The 24172-nt window shown below is 37.5% G+C and overlaps 1 long non-coding RNA gene across 3 annotated transcripts; it reads left to right on the forward strand.

Annotated features, from left to right (window-relative positions):
• The first annotated feature begins 3585 nt into the window (after positions 1 to 3585).
• Positions 3586 to 20397, forward strand: LOC308188945. Of its 3 annotated transcripts, none has more exons than XR_013945892.1 (4): positions 3707 to 3757; positions 11548 to 11619; positions 14914 to 15072; positions 18999 to 20397. It is a non-coding gene; the product is annotated as an uncharacterized lncRNA (long non-coding RNA). The 3 variants fall into 3 exon arrangements; XR_013945893.1 differs by having other exon boundaries at positions 19018 to 20397; XR_013945891.1 differs by lacking the exon at positions 11548 to 11619 and having other exon boundaries at positions 3586 to 3757; positions 19018 to 20397.
• Positions 20398 to 24172: the final 3775 nt, after the last annotated feature.

Raw genomic sequence — 24172 nt, forward strand, 5'->3', positions numbered from 1 at the left:
CTTACAGGATGCTCATAATTTCTAAAAACCACAAGTTTTGACTATCTTTTAGTTTTCCCTTCTGCCCAGAGAAAGTTGAACATTAAAGTAAAGCTGAAGAATGTAATCAAAATGGGATTTATATCCCAAGAGGTTTTTAAATGTCCTTGTAATATTTAAATAAATTTGAAATTATCTTCGTTATTTGTGCCAAGCTGTATCATTTCTTTGGCATATCCTGTCCTATGAAATGGGAAGTGGTTTTGCAGACTTCCTTATATAGGGCCTCTGTTTAAAATAGTTTGGGGTATTTTTTTTTTCTTTTCTCCTTTAACTGTGATAAGAGAATCTAAACTCTGTTTACATTCTTCAGCTCTCTGCCTTTTTATCTTCAAGTGAAGTTCTGTTTGTCTTTGAAAGGTAAAAATGTCATCCTTGGATGAGAATACCATTGTGCTAAGACATCTGATCAGACAATATTTTACTGCCAGTAAATCAAGGGAAAGTATGACCTCTGCACTTAGAAAAAAAAATAATAAAAAAAAATCCAATCTTCAGCTGCAGCTGAAAAAAAACTTACCATAGCAAAGTAGGATCAAATAAAACAGGAACAAGGATTTTGGCAAAAAATCAGGATGCTGCACAATAAGAAGTGGGTACCTTTCTTGGATGAGATGCAAAGAAAAGGGTGGAAAAGCAGGACTGAGGCAAGGAGGGGAATACCTTCAGGGGAGGAGAGCTGGGATGTGGTATTTCCTTGTACATAGCATAAAGCATTTTTATTATCCTAGCTTAATTGCTTTAGACTTGGGAAAAAGAACAAAGATGGAATAATTTAAAAAGGCAGATTCTCCCTTGTACCTTCTCCTTTAGAAAACAAATCTGTCAATTAACTGAAACACCCACATGGAGAATCTCCTTATTGGAGGAGAGCTCTGAAATTAGAATAGAATAGAATAGAATAGAATAGAATAGAATAGAATAGAATAGAATAGAATAGAATAGAATAGAATAGAATAGAATAGAATAGAAATTATATAAAGCTATCAGAGTTCAGTCTGATACTAACAATGAATTTGCTAACTACCTAGTCTGACTCTAGTCCCCAGCAGGAATAGCTATTTCACAGCAAGTAGGTTATAGCAGTTACCAAAACAACATCTGGAACCTTGAAGACTAGAAGCAAAACCCCAATGGCTTATTTCCAGTTTGTCATAGTATCAGTGTCATAGTTAAGATTTTGTTTTCCTCTATGCTAGAATCAGGTTGAATCACAGATAATCTAAACTTGGAATTGTATCATTTCATTTCTTTGGCCACATCTCCATATGACAAAAATACTCATCTACTTTACTGCCAGGCATAAGTTGAACGCCATCTTGAGTGGGTTTGTACCCTGTATCACAAAGTGATTCCACGTTATGTCTAGATTTCACTAAGAAAAAATACAAAAATACCAACAGAAATCTAAACAGAAAATATTTTGATTTGGAGATGAGAGTAGGTGAGAGACAGGGGGTGGGATAGAGACTCATGCTTGCTTGTCAAATTTTGACATTTGATGATAATAAGTTGTTTTCTTAGAAACTCCAATAAGAGTGCAGATTGTCTCAGGTCCTATGAGAAAATATCCTTAGCACTGTCAGCAATTAATCAGTTTTCAGTAGTAGCACAGCAATACAAGAAAAATCAAGGTGAGGTTCATCCTGGACTTACAAGGAGTTTGCAACCTAAAGAAAATCAATGACCAGACTTCAACTTCCATTAGGGGATATCCTCATTCCAGATTTAATGTAAACTCATACTTGGATTTTCTCCTTTTCTTGTCAACCATCACAAAGATCACCTCAGCCATGCACAGCAGGACGTGCAACTCAGAGAGCAGATTTAGCCATCACTCAATCCAGCAACTGATCTTCCTTGCCCTGCTGATGCCAGATACATCAGTCAAGCTCTGAGCATTCCCCAGAACCATCACACATCTCCTGGTGTGCCCAGGAAGACAGACACATTTACCTTAGAGTTTGAACAGTTCCACTGCATCACAAGAAATCTTAATGGTATGGCACTGGCAGGCACAATGCTGTAGTTTGTGGCATGATTATCCAGATCTGGGGAAGGTAAGGATAATTCCTGCAATCAGAAGTGCAAATACCCCCAGGTACAGTGGACTTATTTGAAGATGAGGTAAGTCTTTGTTTTCCTCAGTGTCCTCTACAGCTGTTTTCCAATACAAAAATTGCAATCCTGTGGTCCAGAGACAGGGCTGACCAGAGCAATCTCCATCTCCACTGTCAATCAGCCAAATTCCTCAAAACACTGTCTTAAAATATATATATATTTAAGGAAGAGACAAATACCAGCCTGCTTCATACACATCTCTGCCCATCTTTGCCCCCCTCAGTCCTTTGCTTCTCACATTTTACTGTGATCTCTTTCCTTTTTTTTTTTTTTTTCCACATATTTTCCCTTTGTAGTAAAGAGAAAATATGTTACCTTGAAAAGCCACAGCTAATGCCATAGGGAAACTATGAAATTAATGGCTATGATGAATTAACACACTTAATCATGTGGAACCGATAGTGGGTAAGAAAATGGAAATGGAGAAATGGACCTCTCTTTTTTCCTACTTTACTACAGGAGCAAAGAACTCAGATATGACATTTCAAATTTGTCCTAATGAACTGTGAGAGGAAGAGCTGCAGCTGAGATGAAGCACACAGAAGCACAACTGCTGAACCACAAAAGACAAACTCCACCTAGCCCACTGTCCTGACTGAGAATGGCCAGTGGAGAACTTTATAGGAAAGCATGTAAGGAACAAGGTTTACATGCAAGGTGACTCTTTCCTGGTATCCCCTCTTCCAGCAGTCACCAACTTGGGAGCTTTCTGAGCTGATGGTTCTCCAGATAATCATATTTAACACCCAGCAGTGGGTCTCTCCTTTATGCATAAGCCAACCCTCTTTTCAGCCTACTCAGAGTGTTGTGCTTCACATCCACAACTGTGATACATGCAGTGCAAGAAGAATGGCCTTTATCTTGTTAGATTTACTACCTGATCATTTTCTGAGATGCCTTCCAGGCATGAAAATGTGTTATTCCTGTTAGAAAAAAGTGCAATAATAGTGCTCAATTTCAGCTAGACAAGCAGCCACAATGCAAGCTGGCATGCTTTCAGAGGCATATATGACTTAGTAACTCACTGATGTGAATGCCGAAAGCCTAGCTTCACTTTAAAATGTTAATATTTTAATTCTTATGCTCTCTTACTTTCTGATACAGATTGGATGTTTACTTGCATTAACGGTATTCTCAGAAAATAGCTGCCAGAAAACAGACTCTGAAAAGTACAAAACCTCTTGAGTTGTATGTGGTATAATTCATCCCCTTCCCCCACATTTAAAACATAGTAACTTTATGTGTTTTCTTTCTAAGCATATTTCATCTTTAACAGGAGGTTAAGCAAAACTTGGTTTGTCTAGGCCATCACTGCTTCAAAGACTGAATGGCAACAGAACAAAAAATCCTTATCTTATTTGCCTTTGCTAGTAAAGGGTTTGTGTAGTCATGTTAGCCAGGGCGTTTATGCAAGTCTTGGGACCATTTACACAGCAATCAGAAAACGTATCTCTTTCCAAACAGTTTCTCAATGTGATTACATATCCTAGCTATTATTTGTGTTTCTTTTAGGATTCTTTTGCGGTGGACCGTATGCCACATTTGGGTGAATTTCACTGGGACTGGATGACTTCTGAACTTCAGGAATCTTTTCAGAGTAAGTCCACAACTGGGGCAAATCCTCCTACTTTCACTGAACTCCACAGGCACAGTGTGACAGCATTCATTTTGATCAGTATGTGAAGAATGGAAGAGCAAACCCCTGCTGACAAATGCACAAGACCTTTAGAGAGATCTGTAGCAGTTATTAATTTTCTTTGGAGATGAGGTTTAATGGAAGAGGCATAATTTATTAATTTATGTTCACCCAGCACTGCAATAACTTTTGCAACCTCCATGGATCTTCACTGTGATTTTTTTTTTCTCTTTCCCATATGACTACATGATTTTTTGTTTGTTTTTTTTTGTTGATTTTTTTTTTCATTCTCAGTCATTCCATTTTATTCTGGTTCTTCTATGTATTAAACAATGAGGTATTATATATGAAGATTTCTTTGAACAAATGAAACCTCATTTTTCTACAAAGACAAATGCATATAAGATGTGTGGTAGTGCTACACAGCTTCCTCTGCCATCCCACACTGAAGACATAACAGAAATGGATATCTTCGTGCACTAAAAGAGTAGTCTGTTTACCATCTCTCATAATCTGCCTGTCACTAAAAATGATACAAGTTTCTGGAAATTAAATCATTTTCTGCTAATGTCTGCTCATCTAAGGCTGTCAGCTGCTTTTATAACTTCTTCAACAGGGAATGCAAATTCAGATGAGTAAATGAGTGAAATCCACAAAATTTGTAGGTGCTTGAAATGACATAGAATCAAATTTGCTCATCTTTTTTTCTTATAGCATTCATCATTTCCCCTGTTTATTGGAATTTGCTATGTATCTCTCTTGCTTCAACTTATCTAATGCTCATAATTAGACTAATAATCCCTTAACATATCCTAGCTTGTATTCTGTTTGTCTTCCTGCTCCCCTTCCTGTGAGGTCATCCATAGGTATACATGATCCTCATTGTTTTTGCAGTACTGGTGTCATGCTTAATACATCCTACAGCCTGACCTTATCTTTGCATAAATACGTACTTCTTACCATCTGCTCATCAAATGACTGTTACCGGAAAATGGGATTTCACAATTCAAAACAGTATGTACATGTGCTTTAGAGTGCTTTAGAGCTTGTCTCTAAAATATGACATCTTATTAGAAAGTAAGTAAAAATACTTCTTATCCTTTGTCACTATATAGAAACTCTCTGAATACAATTGCTTTTATCTGTAGGGAAAAACTGGACCAAATAGTTTGGTTTTAAGTCTGTGAGTTACCAAGAACAATCTCATTGGTATTAATAGGCTATAGATTTCTAAGAGAATTTAATGAGTACAGAGAGGGAATTGCCATCTGAGCAGTTTCTATTCCTGAAAGCATTAAACATAATATGTTAACCATGAAATAGAACAAACCCCACTATTAGCCTGGCTGTGAGATGATCAGATAGTCTGTGTTTTTCAAAGTGTGAAAGCAAAAAGCTTTCTTTGAACTAGAAATCAATGGAGATAACATTTCCCTTTTCCCTTGCTGCAGCCTGGACCTCTGAACGCTCACACCCTGACCTCAGTGCTGGGCACTGGGTCCTGGTAGTGGAAAGTCCTTGACTGATGGTGGTGGAGAGAAAATCATCACCTGCTCAGCCACAAACAACACATAGGCCTACATCTTTGTTTGTTAAATGAGATCAGCTAATAGTTGCACAGCGGAGCTTCAAAGCCTCACAGCACTGTTAATGAAGGCTTTGTAGATGCCGTGTCCCCACTGAAGCCTTGAACTTTGGGTCTGACATTTAATGTAAGAAATGTAATGCTGTTCAGAATTACCTAGTTTTCAGAATAAAAGGGAATAGAATTACTAGGAAATCAGCACTGATTTTGACTTTCAGACATGATCCTAGCTTTGTATACATCATTCAAAATATTTTTACCAAATCAGTAGAGAAGATATTCTGGTTTGCAAATGCAAGAGCAAACCTTGAATCAAAGCTTCTGTCATGACTAAATTTGATTTTTGGAGAGAATTAGGCCTCTGTGTAGTGGAATTGTATGGGTCACTCAGTCTTAATAGTGCTGCTACTTCCAGAATCTTCAAATGATACCCAACCTGTCCATCTGCTTGGCTGCATTGAAGGGAAGTTATTTTTTTTTTAAAAAAAAAAAAAAAAAAAGATTGCCTATAGTAAGTTTTTGCCTCAGTAAGTTTTTAATATTTGCAGTAGCCTTGTAAACTTTTGCAAAATTTTTAGCCCATGAGTTGAAATATATAAAGTCAAGTGGATGAAAATTTACTTTAATGGAGGTGTTCTATCTCAGAAGACATTTTACCAGAAGACCTTTTTAAAACCCAGTTTACACTGTAAACCCTTCTCTTTTGCTTGCAACTTCTCACCATAATATATATATAACATTAAATACTTAACATATAAATGTATATATATATATATATGACTTTATATGTGGATGTCTGGACCTTTTAATTTCCTCATATTTCTGTCTTTCATTTTGGTAAGGGTGAGCCGAAACATCTTCCCATAGTCCCAGTAGAGATGGATAGCACTGACACTGTCAGACATGGCGCTGACTTATGAATGCCTCCTCCCAACACTCTTCATTTGGTCAATGTCTTCTTTTTGCCTAACATAGGGTCACAGTGCCAGCAACATGATGTGCTGGGTAAACATTACACTGGTACATGCATGACACATTAGTACAATGCAGATATACGTTACCTCTGTGTGGGGTGTCAGAAGGCAACTGTAATAGCAAGAATCTCCAGTCAAGCAAGGAGTTGAGTCCTCGTGAATTTCCCTTTAGGACTTGACCACTCTTCATTTGTGTGTTGAAGTGGTTTTGTGCTAAGATGTAGGTACCATGTTCCTTTCCAGCTCTGCTTCGGCTCCCCACATTTCAGCAGACGAGTGACAATAAGCATCTGAGCAGGGGTTAGCATTTCAAGATGCTCTTTGTTCACTTGCAAGATGCAGAATTAGCCAGGCTGTCCTGTTTTTTGTTTGTTTGTTTGTTTGTTGTTGTTTTTTTTTTCCCCAGAGCCAGCTCTAACCCTGACCAACACTGTATCATGCCTCTCACAACAAAACTGATACCATTTAGCAGAAAATGCTATTCAAATTTGTTTCCATTAAGTCTACACTAATTTAAGACTGTATCCCTTTACCCGTGGTATCATCCACAACCATCTCTTCTCTTCAGGGGACTGGAATTTCTTGTAGCGGTAGGGTATCTGATGGTGTCCTTCAGAAAGGCCCTTCAAGTTGCTTCTTTTATCCTGCGTCCTTCTGCAGTGCCAGAATTTTTTCAGCATAGGAAAAATATTTCATTCATTATCAGGAGCTTAGTCATCTGATTCTTGGTGCTGATGCTGCCTTTCGGAACAATGGCTGGCTGCCACTCTGTCTGTTTCTGTGGGAGAGCTGCACTCTGTCATCTCTGTGTTTCTTTCTCTCTCTCTTTTTAATATCCTTGGCTTTATCATGGGAATTGATTTTTTTAAGTGTCCACCTGATAGGCTTTCTCTTTTTTAGAAACAGAGACCAGGTGTTAATTTGCACCAATGTCACTGACTTCTGATGATAATGAGTTCAGAAAGGATGGAAAATAAAAGCATACTCCACTATGCCTAGAGAAGCACGACTATGTGGTGAAAATTGTCTACGGCTGGACAAAGTAGCTGGAGGGCACACTATCCCTCCCTTACCGTGCCTTTATGTAGCTGCCTTTATCCTCTCTTTAAATGATTGGACAAAAAGGACCCCAGGGGAAAAGATAGAGAGAACAAGTGTCCCACAAAGCAGCATCATGCATTAGCCATGAATAATAATAATAATAAAAGGCAAAGCAGCACAGTTCTGACCAGCTTGATTCCATCTTTTCTTTCCCTATAGGGAGTTCTCAGATCATACATGGCAGCTAACAGCAGCACAGTGAGGGGCAAGCTGCACTACCTTCACGTGTTGAGAGTAATGTGAACACATGCAGAGTACTCTGATCAAAGTCTTCCACTACAGGAATATGAGATATGGAGTATCTTTGGGACTAAATGCATTTTTCTTGGCCCAAGTTCCAGCCCAAATGAAATCATACTCATTCCACAGTCTTGTGCACGGAAAAAAAAAAGAATAGCCTGAGGAGTTTTTGCATTACTTTCTCTCTCTGGATTCACTTATGCTTGGAAGGCAAAATACAAATATTATGATCATGAGCATAGTAGCAATGTTGGATAGGAAAGGACTTCATGATGTCTTTCTTAGGATATTAACAGCAGCACTGTTACTACTTCACTTTATTCTCTTCTCTCTAGTACAAAAGTCTTGTATGCAGTCTCCTTGTGTCTCCTTGACTATGGCAAGGATGTAGGGCTGTTGCTATTGCTTGGGACCGAAGCATCACAGACCACATGTATTGTGCTGAGCCTCTCATGGAGAATTTGTAGTTTATTTTTGTTCCACTTTGAGGAACAAAATATGAGAGGGCACTGAATATGAGAGGGCACTTCTTTACTGTGAGGGTGACAGAGCACTGGAACAGGCTGCCCAGAGAGGTTGTGGAATCTCCTTCTCTGGAGATATTCAAAACCCGCCTGGATGCCATCCTGTGCAACGTACTCTGGATGATCCTGCTTGGCAGGGGGGTTGGACCAGATGATCCTCAGAGGTCCCTTCCAACCTCAGCTATTATGTGATTCTGTGAGGGTGAGCCTGAAAAATTCTTGTATATGTTGTGTACAGGACAGCATGTTGTACAGATAAGTGGCAAGCTTTCAGCAAGTAATCATCAAAGCTACTAAGTGCCAATCAGCTAAGCTGAAATTATTCTAGGTCAGGTTAGTGGTCTGTTGACAGCGTCTCTCATTACCTAATTGATATGGCTATATGCCTGTAGATAATTCTCCTTTTCTCCTTGGGCATAATGCAATCATATTGTGTCGTGTCACCCCCTTCCCCCCCCCCTTTTTTTTTTTAATATAAAATTAATGAAGGCCAAAACTTTAAAAATTGGAACTCAAGCTTAAGTCCTTCTGCAGTAGTCCAGTTCCACAAACTGGCCTGAGTTTCAAAGATTTTGAAAGGGAAACAAATCCCACTGAAGCTGATGAATATTTTGAATACTTTGGCACACATTTTCAGGGTTAAATGATTAATAGAGATATTCAAATCACTGATGGTCCAAGATAACTGGTGTATTTCTGCTTACACTTTTGATAAGGGATGTCACTGTCAGAAGGAAATGAGTCACATGTTTCTAAAAGGCTAGGAGAGACCAATTTCTGAACAGTGTGTGTTCATTCCTGGCAAGACCATGACAGGAAAACTAAAGAGAGTAGCAGATCAAACATGCAGGCAGATGAACTGCAGCAGCAAAACCCATCACACAAAGATGGGTTTTCCCCTGATATGATGAACGGTGTAGTTCTCACAAAAACCTATACAGCAGAGTGGTTGACTTCCTGAGGTTCACTCAAAACAAAGCAGAGGGAATAATACCATGGATTTCCTTGTCTGGTGTACTTCACCCACTTTTAATATAGCAACTGATTTGTAACTGTTTCTCTGTTGTGACAGAAATAAATAAATAAATAATAATAAAAAAAAAAAACAAACACAAAAACTGAGAAGTGGTAAAACTAACTCCTACTTCTCCAACCTTTTCACTTCAGAAATATGCTTCAGAATATGCTGTCTGCATATTGTCTTGCCTATCACTCCTTTTCTGTGTTTCCTATGTGTATTTGTATTGGGATCATTATGACTTCTGTTTTCTAGGCAGGGAGCGTGATTGAACAAGTTGCTTATTAACCTGCTTAGATGCCACCTAAGCTAAACCTTCTGATTTTTTTGTCCTGAGGATTTTATATTTTTTCAGTCATTTGTATTTTAAACAAACTGTTATTTATGTTGAGTTCTGATTTAATACCTTCGGCAGTCTACATATTAGAAGAAAGTATACGCCACTGGTATAAAGAAAAGTTTTATCAAAAAAAAGATAACTATCTGAAATGACACCAAGAACCTAATCTTATTTTACTGGCCAGGGTGGTTTCCAAGTGCTGACATGACCAAATGGGGCCAAATGTGAATGCAGTGACCCTACTGAAAGAGTGAGGAGTACCTGGTCTATTCCCTGCCTTACAGATATGAAGTCTCCTGAAGTCAATGGAGTTGAAGAAACAGAACTGAATTTCACATTCTTGAGTCCAGTGACATTGTCTTGGACTTATATCAGCGAAGTTGAAAGCAGACAGTCATTTAGCTGAATATTGCCACGAGGAAAGATCATGGTGAGCTGCTAATATTTGTTTCTGGAAACAATCCAGGAATGATGCAGAAGCCAGATTTTTACAAAGCTTTGAAACCATCCTCCAGGCATACTATGTGGGTCAAGGTACTAGGCAATAATAGAAGTCAAATAAGTCCAAGACCTTTTTAATCTTGTCTGATCGAATGACTTCCTCTATAATATTGGTCATTTCACATGAACTTCTTGAATCTGTTTCAGGACAGCTATGATAGCAGGTATATGAATAACTTAAGAAACGTTTAGGATCCAGAAGCCAGCTTAAGTAAACAACATGCAATCAATTTTTCTGCTAGTCACAAAAATTGATATATTTTCACATAGAAATTAAACTGTTGACAATCCAGTCTGAGAAGGTGTTAAATGCATCCTACAACATGGTGAAGGTCATCAGCAGCCAGTGTAGAGCACTGTACCTGCTCCAGCTGTAAAGTTACCCTTCTTTCTGTTCTGATAGGCACATCAGAACTCTGCAATATACTATTTTTGCTAAGGAAATGGCTTGTGGGCTGAGAAATTGTTGCAGAAAGGAAGTCAGATTTCTTGCTCTCAGAATGCATAGTGGCTTCAACTGTATAACTAAATAATTGTTTAACAGCATGGAATTTAATACTAATCCACCCCCAAAATTATTTCCTGCTTCCCTCCCATTCACGAGGATGTTTCTTCCTTGTAGTACAGATGATCAGAAAATATTATGACACTTCAGAGGAACTTGGAAATCCCTAACTTTGCTTTTATAGTATTGTTCAGGTGCTCACTATCAGTCTAAATGAAGTAGTTATGGGAAAAATAAAAAATAAAAAAAATATGTCTGTAGATGTATATATGCATGTGCATGCGAATTTTCTTTCTGCCTCACCACTGAAAGTGGAACACATTACTCATCCATTTGCCATATTCAGATCTGGTAAACTCTGAGCAAATTCTTTTGTTAATGTTTGATTAAATGAATGTAACAAGGCTCAGGGGAATTATCCAACTTCTATCAGGTACATGATAGACGTGTTTTGAATTATATGATTGTTTATTTATCTTTGCTTCCAGTGAAACTGGGCAAGTGTCTTTTCAAACTGACCATGCAAGTGGTTCAAGAAATTCATACGGCTGGTTGGATTAATAGTATAATATAACAGTCACAAAACCACTGTTCATAATCCAAGGAAAGCACTGCATAAACATTGTGCCTTCTGCTTGTTCACTGCATTCAGAGGCCAGTGAAATCTAGATGTTTGACCTGGAAAAGATCAAAGCCAAAGTAAAGCCCTTAAATTCTTATCCTGGAAGAAAGTTGAAGTTAATTGCTAACAAATATTCCACCGGAAGGCTGTGGCTATGACTTTGTCAGCAGATGATGCCTCAGACATTGACCCCTTTATCAAGGTGAACTTAATCAACCCAGATAATTTGTTGTTTATCTGATGGAATGCTGGAATGGAGCTCTAATGACAATCTTTTAAAATTCCAACTGCTGTGTAAATATCATAAAAACTAAATATGTAAAAATATGGCCTCATTCCAGGCAGGAAACTATTGTCCGTTGTGATTAACCAAATGAAGAGAAGGGAATGACTGTCATGTCAATGAAGAAAAAGTAAGTAAATAAATAAATTCAGCATTAGGAGGTTGTACTAATGTTCATTTCCAGTACTGCTCAGTGCTGTTTCATGCTGTTTTAACTGGGCTGGTTTAACATGCTCTGGAAACCTTTAGGGTCTTGTAGACTGGTGTCTGACTCTGACTTTTCTCCCTGAACCTTTCATCCCATATCTCATAAATCTTCCCCCGACATTAGATTTACCTCTTAGAATACAGTCCTTAGCCATAAAGTCATGTCAAAGGAGGACTAACATAATAGAAGGCAATCCAAATAAAATAATACATTCAACAGAAGATAACAATTAAGATATGTGCTTCCTATCTCAATATTTCTTTTGTGTTGACTCATTCCTTCATCTTTTTGGCCATCTTTTTCCCAAACAATGCTTCTGGAAGTACACATTTTAGATGACATAAATTCCCCTGGTAGAAATTACCTTATCTAGCTTTTGCTATCCACACTATAAGTTTGTGTCTGAGCTAGTCATCCCATTATAGTCAAAGGAGATTTGGTCAATACAGTCAATAGAGCTTACAGTGAGATTGATCTGAACAAAATCTGTTGTCTGCTTTAGGATGAGAGGAATTACATCTTAAAATCTTTTGACTCTATTGACCTTCCCTCTATTGACTATAAAGAGAACTCATGAAAAGTAGTTCAGATACAGAAGTCCACACTGCATTGAAATGTATCCTGTCCCTCTTGACTAGATGCAGATCAAGACCTTAGCATACACATATACTGAAGGTCTTAATCTTCTACTTCTTTTTAAGACTCTGGGTCTGCAATTGGAAGACTATGAGTAACAGAAATGTTTGTTCTATGTCCACAGAGGTACCATATTGAGTCATTAACCTTGCAGCTCCTTTCATCACCACTCAGACAACAAACAATTTTGGACATCACTTAGCAATCTCTGGTATATCTATGGTCAACATGAAAAAATAAAAATAAAAAATTACTCATATGAGTTTTCTGAGTGGGAGACAGAGGATAGCTTCAGTTCATCTGTAGCCTGTACATCCACGGTACAGACAACTCTCCTGGAAAAGCAATAAACTTACCTTCACTTACATTTCTTGATAGTGTTTGATGGTAACTTAACACTTTTCCTGGTTCCTTTTGATGTTTATTAGATTATTTTTTTTCTGTTCTTGCTGGACAGCTCCTTTTCCAAAGTGCAGCAGCAGAAACAATTGAAAGCCAGACAACATTCAGCTTACACTGGTGAGCTTGTTGTTAAAAGGACAGCTAGATTTTGATGGTTGTCTTTCCATGGTTTGAGGAGAATCAGGGGCATACACTATGTTACCCATCCGCTAGTTAGTCTCATGTACTGTGTTACCTTCTCCCTCCACTTCTTATATCATTTTGCCTTCGTGTGTTTTACACAGTTACTATGGGGGACTGCAAAACTTTATCCAGACTCAGATGTAAATTTGTTTCTTGAGACCAACTTCAGGTTTTAGTAACATAAAGTCCTAGTTCATATCTATGAGATAACTTTGACCTCAGCACCAATGATCATCCTGATGTAAATAGGAAATTATATTTTTGCGATTGGAACAGGAAGAGCTGTGTAGATAAAATGCTACCCCTGTTACAGTGGAAAGGTTGTCAGATTAGCTGTCTTTTTTTTTTTTTTTTTTTTTTTTTTGAACTTTGAGGAATGGGACATAATGGCACAGGATGAAATATTCTCAGTTATGGAATAGCTTCGTCATATGTTTTTAGTTTGAAATAAGGCCACACAGGATGCAAATGCAAACCAGGCTGATGGAAGTCAAAAACCCACTTCATTTGAGAACCACAAAATGACATTTTGGGAAGAGATGATTCTGTTCCACTGTGAAGTGGGTGGTGGACATACAATATAGAGATGTCAGAAAAATTTCCAAAATGAATGAGTTATATTTTTTATATTCTGAATGGTCTTAGCTGTACTAATTACACACACACACACACACACACACACATATATATAGTAGTACATAAAAAGGGGGAAAAATATGCTTCTGACAGGAGTACATCTTCCATACCAGGCCAGATCTGGAGGAAATATCTTGAGGTCAAATGAGAACATGCCTACAGTTTTTATTATTAAGCATTCACTGTGAAAGCATTCTTGCTATATGCTTTCCCAGTTCATACATTCCTCTCCAGCTGTCTTCTCTGCCAGAAACCCAACATCTGGGTGGACTGATGTCATGTGCTAGTGCTGTGGCTCTTGCAGCAGGCTTTTTGAGGACACTAAAAATACACTAAGAAACAATAATGATAAAATACAAGGATTGCATGCAACAAGAGCTGTATGTCTGTATCTGTAAGAAAAAAAAAATATATATATATTTTAAAGGTATAGAAGGCTACTCAGGTAGATCTATTGATGCAAATATAGCATGACTGAAGAAGCGTACTTTCCGTGTCTCTGGAAAGGCCCTGTCAGTGCAATAGAAGAGACAACTGTGACTAACATATGATGATCTTGGTTAAGGGTTAATTGAAATGGTTAATCTTCTGTTAGATCCTTTATCTTTTTTTTTTTTTTTTCCCTCAAGTGATTTGATAATATTTTCTTTGTCTAATTAAGGAAGCCTTCTATAAATCATTCCTGGAGGAAGATGATAGACTGCTGTTGATAATGCTGGAGAAAATAATTTTAAAGACCATTTAATATTTGAGGTATTTTGTGAAACAATGCTGAATGTATATGCAATTCAATATATGTTACTGTGGCTTCCTAGAACACTGACTGGCAAATAAAAAGAATAAGGAAGTGACCAACTAATCATTTCTATTTTATTTCCTATTTTCAGCACTGTTTTAGTTGAATGTATCCATTCTTTCAACCTGTCACCGAAACAGCTTCTCTGTGATAACAACTCCAGTTTTTATTATCTTTGGTAATACTATGTTTTAAAGACAGAGAAAGAGCAAAAAGATTGAAGAAAAAAAAGAAAGAAAGAAAGAAAGAAAGAAAGAAAGAAAGAAAGAAAGAAAGAAAGAAAGAAAGAAAGAAAGAAAGAAAGAAAGAAAGAAAGAAAGAAAAAAGTATGTAAAACCTAGGTTTTTGTTGTGTTTTGTTTTGTTTATTTATTTATTATTTATTGGAAGGGAAACAGACACCTCTCACTAAGCTGTGGCAGCTATTAAAGATCTAAATCTGTCTTCCTTTCCCAAGTTTTTCCTTATGGCAACATCTGAGCATTCGGTGCAACTTGTGATGGATATATTTCATCCAGAAAATTCAATTGCTTTCTCCTGCTGCTTCTGCTTCTATGGTTACAGATCATGACATAACTTCTTGTTCTGCTGGTGATGGTGATAAGGGGTGTTGTGATGGGTCAACACGACAAGATACAAGGTAAGAAAGAATCCTCTGAAGGCCAGTCTCCATAGTAGTTGAAGAAAAAGTCCTGGATCTTTCCCCTAGGAGTTCAGGAAAGAGTAAGTTTTCCTTTTTTCCTTTTCAGACAAAATCTTTAAAATGCATATGTGTCACTCATGTCTTTTACCACATGTTAAAACGTAGTCATATATGTGTTTTTCTGATGATTACTCCAGATTAAAGAACAAAACAGTGGTAGAAGGAAGGAGTGAAATCAGATTTAAAGATTGGTTATATCCAATCTTACCTAAAAGCTTCCAGTAGACTAAAACCCAAAGCTTCCTTTTTCTCTCAAAACCATGCCAGATTTTTTGTTAAATCTGCCTCATCTCGTTCAGACCCAACACAGCTCATGTTATCCTCTGGGTATGCCTCTGTCAGCCTGGAAAAGTTTAGGTTTCAATGAGGCTCTAACCCCTCAAGTCAGATGATTTTATCTGTTTGTAATGTTGGCACCTGTTCCTGTCACTGATATAGTAGCAGTTTACTTTATTATTATTATTATTTTCTTCAGAAAGCTGGCAATCTCAACCACAGTAGTGTTTCTGTCTAATCCTTTCTGGTAATACGGGATGAAGGAGAAATGTACAGGGAGAAAACAGTTGCTTTCTTGAAGTCTACTGCTTTTGTAATATCTCCTGTAAACTTCAAAGGTTTTGTTTCCCTTGCAGAAGCTAACGAAGGGGAGGATACAAACTGGATAGATAGCTTTCCTCAGGACTCTGTTTCCAGCAGCTCTCTAATTTTGCCAAGCCACAGGGAGCAAAACACACTGGGCCAGAATCCTTCCTCATTTAAACTGACATAAATTTGAAGATAAAGCCAGCAAAGTCAAAATAGTTTCACAACAGTGAAAGTAATGCAAGAGCAGAGGACATTTTTACATGAAGTGTAGTGAACTTCTGGAATTCATTGTTACAGGGAGTTGTGGGGAAAGACAGCACCAGCAACTTTAGCAAGAAGTTAGGTAAATTCACGGACATCAGGCCAATAAACAGATACATACCCACATGAATGTACCCTCTAATATCCTTAATATGGTGGCTGCAGAAGCTGAGGAATTGAGGTGAATGGGCCACAAAGTCCAAGTGCACTCCTTCCAAAACATCTCCTTCTGCTGCAGGAGACAGTGTTGAACTAGTTTATGATGGTCAGTAGGGCATTTCTTGTGTTCTTACATCTTCACTTACTATCTTTTGTGATGTGTTTTCCATCCAGATTGTCAGAAATACTTTAACTGGCTTCTGGAGTCCACTAGTATGCTCTTTCTACAGCATGCTCTTGCGGGTGTGCATTGAATGTCCTGGGTGCTGCATAAAAGCAGGAATGAACATGTAAAGTTTTCTGAGACATTCTGGAGGACAGCATGAGGAAGAAGAAGCAAAACTTGTTCAGTGCTATCCAGACAGAGTCCCTCCTGTGACCTCTCAAGACCCACAGCCACACCCAGGCTTTGTTCTGAAGAGAATTAATTGTTTCACTGCAAAAGAAATTCCATGAATAAGTAATATTTATGGCATTTATAAAACAGGCAGGGATAGTCAGAGGACCAGGACACATGAATGAGACACAAACTATTTGACAGCATGAACAAAATTGGACTAGTTTTCACCTATTCTATCAGCTAGTCTACTTTACTGGAAAAGGATCTGGACATCCTAAAAAGAGTTAAAGCCAATGACAGTGGCCTGCTTGGGGTCACATAGCTGACTTTCCTCCCCATTGGATTACATTGGCTTGCACTCGCTTAAAACTGAGGCCTCTTACTTCCATTGTCCTGCATGGTGCTGGCAATGCATGGACTCCTGGGGTTCTGGCTTAAGGGGATTATTTGGAAAAAATACCAAATCCCATATAAAAATCCAGGACTAAGCAATGTGGCAGTTTAAAAGACTGATGAAAAGAAGGTGTTGAGCTTTAGCTGTTGCCGTTCCCCACATAACAGGCAGAAGTATCTGAGAAAATTCAGTTGAAAGCTTCAGCTTCCTCAACCCAAACTTAGCAGGGGTAGACTGAATCTGTTTCTACTTTATGTTAAGTCGGCAGGAAAAGAAGGCAGAAAGAAAGGACTGCTATATGGGAGCACGTGGTGCCCTGCTCCTGTTTTTTCTCAAATCCACATATTTCTGCAGCTATGGTAAAAATGGTGTTTGAGTGGCTAGTATGATTTAATTTCATACATGGCTTTACCAGCATTACTAACATGCTCATTTTCATACTGACTACTTATGAACTTCATAGAGACATTTTTTACACAGTCTTGTGACACCTTGTAGCTTGATGGCCACACCCAGATACTGGTGGTCAATGGCTCTGTGTTGAAGTGGAGGCCGGTGACCAGTGGTGTCCCTCAGGGGCCTGTCCTGGGACTGGTTCTGTTTAACGTCTTTGTCAGTGATATATAATATGGGATTGAGTGCACCCTCAGCAAGTTTGCAGATGACACCAAGCTGAGTGCTGTGGTCAATACAACAGAAGGAAGGGATGCCATCCAAAGGGAAAAGGGAAAAGGGAAAAGGGAAAAGGGAAAAGGGAAAAGGGAAAAGGGAAAAGGGAAAAGGGAAAAAAAAAGGAAAAGGGAAAAGGCAAAAGGGAAAAGGGAAAAGGGAAAAAAGAGAAAAGGGAAAAGGGAAAAGGCAAAATCACAAGCTAGAAAAGTGGGTCCATATGAACCTAATGAGGTTCAACAAGTCCAAGTGAAAGGTGCTCCACCTGGGTTGGGGCAATCCCAGACATGAGGACAGTCTGTCATCGAAAAGCCCTGTGGAGAAGGACTTGGGGTTTCTGGTGGATGAAAAGCTTGACATGAGCCAGCAGTGTGCACTTGCAGCCCAGAAGGCCAACTGCATCCTGGGCTGCACCAACAGAGGAGTGGCCAGCAGGTCAAGGGAGGTGATTGTCCGCCTCTGCTCTGCCCCTGTGAGGCCCCACTTGGAGTGCTGCATCCAGGTCTGGGGGCCCCAGCACAAGAAGGGGCTGTTAGAGTGGGTCCAGAGGAGGGTCATAAAGTTGATCAGAGGGTGGAGCACCTTTCCTATGGAGACAGGCTGAGAGAGCTGGGGCTGTTCAGCCTGGAGAAGACCTTTGAGGGACCTCTGCAGTTTTTTAATACTTAAAGAGGGTTTATAAAAAAGATGGAGAGCAAATTTTTGCTTGGACAGACAATGATAGAACAAGGGGGAATGGCTTTAAACTAAAAGAGGGGAGATTTAGATTAAATGTTAGGAGGAAATTCTTCATTCAGAGGGTGGTGAGGCACTCAAACGGGCTCCCCAGAGAAGCTGTGTATGCTCCATCCCTGGAATTGTTCAAGGCCAAGTTGGACAAGACCTTGAGCAACCTGATCTAGTGGGTGGCATCTCTGCCCATGGCAGGGGGGGTTGGAGCTAGTTGATCTTTAAGGTCCCTTTCAATCCAAGACATTTTATGATTCTATGATCAGAAACACAAATGTATCGGTTTTTATGACATTATCTGCCTCACCATAGGAACATATGACTGTAAGGTTTGCAAATAAGCTTGCCTGGGGAAAAGGTGTTTTCATTAAGATTTTATATGAAGGCCCACAACCTTCTATGACGCCTGTGTTGTATGATTACTCTGAGACTTGTGTTGTCATTTGATTCATACAGAAAAGTCAGAATGGGATTTTCTCCTTCCTTACAGTAACCTTTCTGGTTTATCACTGTTTTTTCAGACCACTGCTCTTCTAGCAGTGGATGAATTGTCATGGATGACAATATGTTTCATCATCTTTTTGGGGGAAGGAGGGCAATACTCTGAACGTAACTTTCTGCATATGTAATGCAGAATGTATGCAGCTCATCATATAGTCCAAGTAAAATTGCAGTGCAGGCAAGACCTGATCCTTATTTCTCCCTTTTTTCTGATAACAAACATTCTATCAACCATGTTGATTAAATCTGTAAAATAAATTGTCTTCCTTCCTGCCTTTATAACTATTTTCTTATTTGATGTTTATTAGCTTCCATTTTTCTTTTTAGGTTTGAACACACATCATTGTAAAAATGGTAATAAATTGCCCCTAACTATATTTGTGTGGAGCAATAGAGAATTGAGACACTTTGGTATAGTTCCTGGAAAGATTTATTCCTTTTTCCATAAGTTTCTGAGTGCAGATGATCATTTCAGTCTGAAGAGACACCACAGATGAACTTTGTTAGTTTTGACTGAGTTTCAGTTGGAAACTTCTGTTAAATCAAAACTCTCCAAACGGAACTCATGGAGTGTGAAACACTGCACCTTCAAATGAAGAAAATGTTCATATGAATTTCTCAGAAACAAAACTGTTTGATATTTAGTTGTTTATTATAATCTGGCTTCTATGTTGGAAGATTTCACGCTGTATTTGTGTGTTTATAGAAGGTTATTTATTAAATTATTTCTAACTCATCATAATCGAAATATTTACTTTTCTTTACATTTTGGATTTTCTGTACCTGGTCTAGCACAGCAGATTTATCAAGGAACAGCATGACATTTTTAAATGTGTCCTAACACTTTCCTATGTAACCGTTCAAATAACTGATGGGAAATAGGTATCAGGTATAAAATAAAATAAGTATTTTATGCATCTATGAGGCAAAGAAGAGATTCAAGGTGTTTTTTGTTTGTTTGTTTGTTTGTTTGTTTTAATTCACTTTTGCATGCCATATGTGGACTTAAGAGTGTTCCAAAGTGATTACATAGAACCTGTGTATTTGTTTTGTGCATTTTGTAACCAGTTTTGTGCCAGCATGCGATTGCACTTGTAACTGCCCATTTGCTATGTACAATAACTTTTGCACTTCTGCATGCATGTTTTGGAGAATACAAACCAGGATCTCACATTTGCAATGGAACAAATAAAACATGGTGCTGAGACATTAAGACTGGTTTGCATCCAAATTCATTGAATAAATAGAATTATTGATTGCTAGGACAAAAGCAGTTTCACTGATTAATTCTTCATAAATTGTTTTAAAGCTTACATATTAGCTGTAATTTCTCTCCTGTAAATATGGTGAACAGGTGCTTTTAGCCCCTAAGACCTGCTGAGGAACAAGTTTTCTATTTGTTTACATTTTTGATTGCTCAGTTGTCACAGCCAGATATGATGCAGAAGGTATTCCACTGAATAATTTGGGTCAGTATTTTGATATCTGTTTTGTTGTTGTTGTTTGTTTGTTTGTTTGTTTTCTCCCAGAGCGCTATGTTATTTTATTGATCTCAACCTATGCCATGTCATTCAGCAGTGCATACCTCCATTTTTAACTGCTTCTGTACAGCTCTACTAAAAGAAATATTTTTAACCTGAATATTTATTTTCTTATACTTATCCACCCATGGATCTCCTGGTTTTTTTTTGTTTGTTTTTTTTTTTTTTCTTTACATCAGCAAGGTCAAACTCATTCCTATTCTAATTATACATGACACCTATTCAAACTTTTACAACATGTCAGCCACTGAAGTAATTACATTAGTATGAATGTGAATGGGGAAAAAATAAAAAATGAGAAAAGAGGGAATACAAAAGATTTAAAGCTTACAGAAGAAAATGATTCCTACTGTCACTGAATGTATCAAGTCCACTCAGATGGTATTGCTTCAGGTGCTCAGCAGTATGGGGACCTGTCTTGAATTTAGTTCAAAAATCCCTGTTTTCTGTACATTCTTTTTTTTTTTACTTATTAATCTGCAAATGAGACCCATAAGGTTTTCATCAAATTAGCTACATTCGGGGAGGCATCTGTGTTTCTGAAGGAGATAGAAGTCTTCAGTTTTGCCCACTGAAGTTATCATCTTACCATAAATAAGGTTGCTTAGGACCTCCCAAAAAGGAACTAGAGTATTAACTTTTACGAAGTGAGCAGTTGTCAGGGCTCTGCTGAAGAAAATATAGTGGTTTTCAATTAATTTTCTATTTGTCTTGTATCTCTTACTTTGGGGCAAATATATTGAGAAATCTATGATGAATCACAGTTGCCTTTTCAATTTAAAATCTGTACAAGCTCACTGCTATTTGAGTAAAGAGTCTATATCCTGTAATTTATTCTCTAGGTCTTTACTAGTAGCAAGCCTCTCATTTAGCAGTGGACAAAGCTTAGACCTATATATACATCCAGGCTAATATTCTTTTCTTCTCGTGGGTGTTCTTCAGTTCTCTTCCTTAGTAGGGCACAAGGAAAGGAGACCTCTGTGCAAAAGATAATGTTTCATTTTAGTAGGATTTTGACTTGCTTCTTTTCACAAACCTTCTGATTTTGGTTTGCTCTGCGTAAAGCCGGGGCCGGGGGGGGGGGGGGGGGGGGGCGGGGGTGGAAGTACTTGGCACTTAGAATACAGCACAATTTTGTGGAAATTAAATATCAAAGCAGGTCTGAAAAGAGCCCTAAATCAGCTTTCCCTGTGATAACCACTTTCCATTGTCATATGCTGTGGTTGTTCATACTCGTAGTCCATTCCACTGAATCTATACAATAACACTGATCTATACAATAACACTGGGAGGAAAAGTGAGCTTTCTCAGCTGAGTGTGATTCCCTCAGGAGTACAGGAAAAGACCCATATTTCTCTTGTTGATTTTGTCCTAAACAGAGCTAAGTGTGCAGTGTGTATTTAATCAATTTGAGTAGTGGAGTATTCAGCTGATGTAGATATACATGGTGGCCATGTAAGATAACACTACTGTTAAAGATTATGTTTTAGTGATTGGATTTTTGTACTCTGTTAAACTTCACAGAAGTTAGGTAGTGACAGAACTAGCATCTTTGCTATGGGCCAATGAAACCAAAAAACTGTGTTCAACACTCTGCTGATGATAAACTCCTTTCTCCAGTGCAAAGGGAGTGGACTGGATGTCTGGATTTGAGTTATTCTGTAACAATGCATCTGACACCCTTCTGCATCAAGAAGCAAGGATGAGGTATATGCACATAGGAACAACTGCATAGTACTTTTTAGCTTTGTTTTTGAAGCTTGTTTATTTATATTAGTTCATGGTTCAAAGTCATTCTTGTGTTAGAGTGAATTTTTTTTCAGACATTTATTCACAGTACTGATCAGCTACACAATTCACAGACTGTTTTTGAATTCATCACTTTCAGCTGAAGAAAATTACAGAATAAAAAAAAGTTTCTTACTGTAAAAAATATAACTTTGATCTTTATTTTGAAAATTTTCATTAAGAAATTAACATAATTTTATTAATGAACGCCTCATAGGATATAGAAAACTATTTTTTTCTTAAGATAAAATGATTTTTGTGTTGAGATTTTTTGTCTCGAAAAAAAGAAAATATATATATAAAATATATAATATATTATATAATACATATATTATATATATTATATATAATGTATATATTATTATTATTATATATATATTTTTCAGTTTTGTAGTATTTAAAACTTAAAATATGTTTCTTCAGTTCCTGTGAAAAACTGAATTGTCTTTGCAGATCCATCCTTTTGTTCCATGTTTCTTTTTGTATAAACTTGGATTTTATTTTTAGATTAATTGGGCTGATTGGGGTATTGCATTAAATTATGAGAAAATTTTCCTTTCATTGTGAAACCATATGAATAAAGTGTTAGAGACTAAGCTTTGTGTTTACACTCAAACTAGAATAAGAATGGGAAAAAAATAGATGTGAAATGAAATGGAAGAAATAGCAAACAAGGCATATGCATAAGACTTGCATTGAATTCAAAGAAATTTGAATTTTCCTTGGTTGAGAGGGTTGGGAGAGTGAGATGACACAAACACTGTCTTTTGCATGGCTGTGTCACTTCTCACTGTGGGCATGCTGAGGCCCCTTCACTTCTATCCTTTGGTTCTTTGGTCCGGGCCCTTCAATAGACTTGGACAGGAATGCCAGACAGCCACAAGAGGAGCAGCATTTTAGTGCCCTGAAGTAGTGGGACAAGCATTAATATGTGCTGCCAGGGAAGTCATGAAGTCACTAACCCTAGAAGTATTTGAGAGATGTGTGGACATGATTCTAAGGGATGTGGTTTAGCAACGGGACTCCGTAGGTCAGGTTGATGGTTGGACTTGATTATGTTGAAGGCCTGTTCCAACCTAGATAAATCCATAATTCTGTGATGCAAATGTCATATCTTGGGCAATTTTTGTTTTGTTGGTGGTTTGGAGGACTGTGAACTAGGTAAGTTTGATGAGCTTATAGCATAAATAGCTTGATAGCTCTAGAGCAATCAAATACGGAAATTTGTTATCAGCAGAAACCATTCAAAGTTCATGAACATGATTATATTTTAATTGGGTCAGTTTGTCATGAGAGAGCTCTAAGTGAGATTATATCATTTTCTGACATAAAAAGAAACATTTGAGTTCTTCAGTGATAGCAGAGTTGATCAGTTTGAGAGAATTTCAGCATTATGACATATATAGTATGAGGATATATCCCCATAATATGAAGATAGAACATTAAGAGCGTAATAAAACAATCACACTCAATGAAAATTAGTATTCTAGAATCTCTGTTTTAAAAGCAAACCACTGACTTCTTAATACTTGCCTTTTTATCTAACAAGGCATTTTAGAGGACCGATTCTATGAAAATTCTATTAGTTCTATGAAAATTCTATTAGTTCTATGAAAGGAATCCTCCACTTTCACTTTTTTTTTTTTTTTGTAAGTGAAAGCCAAACATTTGTATTTTAAAGTAGTGACTGTAAATAACATATATAGCAGTTCCTCAAATCCAAAGAAATTACAAATGCAGAATTATAGTTGTAAGATTCGAAACCAACCCATAACAACTGGATGTTGAATCCCTCATATTTTTATATCATATCTGCCTGGAATTTTTGCTATGTTATTATTTATTTCTAAATTGGTGCCTTTGGAGTTGACCTTGACTTTAAGGTAATGTTTACTTTTATATCTTATTAGCTAGGAAGAGTTTTTCTTCCTTTTATACCAAAGGTTAACTTGAAAAAAAAAAAAAAAAAAAAAAGGACTTAACTATTTTCTTCTGTGGCATGAGTTAGATAGGATTATTCAGTGATACTGCTTTCCACAAAACTACTACTCATAGTTTCAGTCAAAGCTAGAAAAAAAAAAAAAAACAACAATTGTTGTTTTAGGGCATTTAGGTACAAGTCTTTTAGTATTCAAATTAAAATAAACTAAACC

This window comes from Anser brachyrhynchus (assembly GCF_964034855.1).
Source record: "Anser brachyrhynchus genome assembly, chromosome: 2".
NCBI lineage: Eukaryota > Metazoa > Chordata > Aves > Anseriformes > Anatidae > Anser > Anser brachyrhynchus.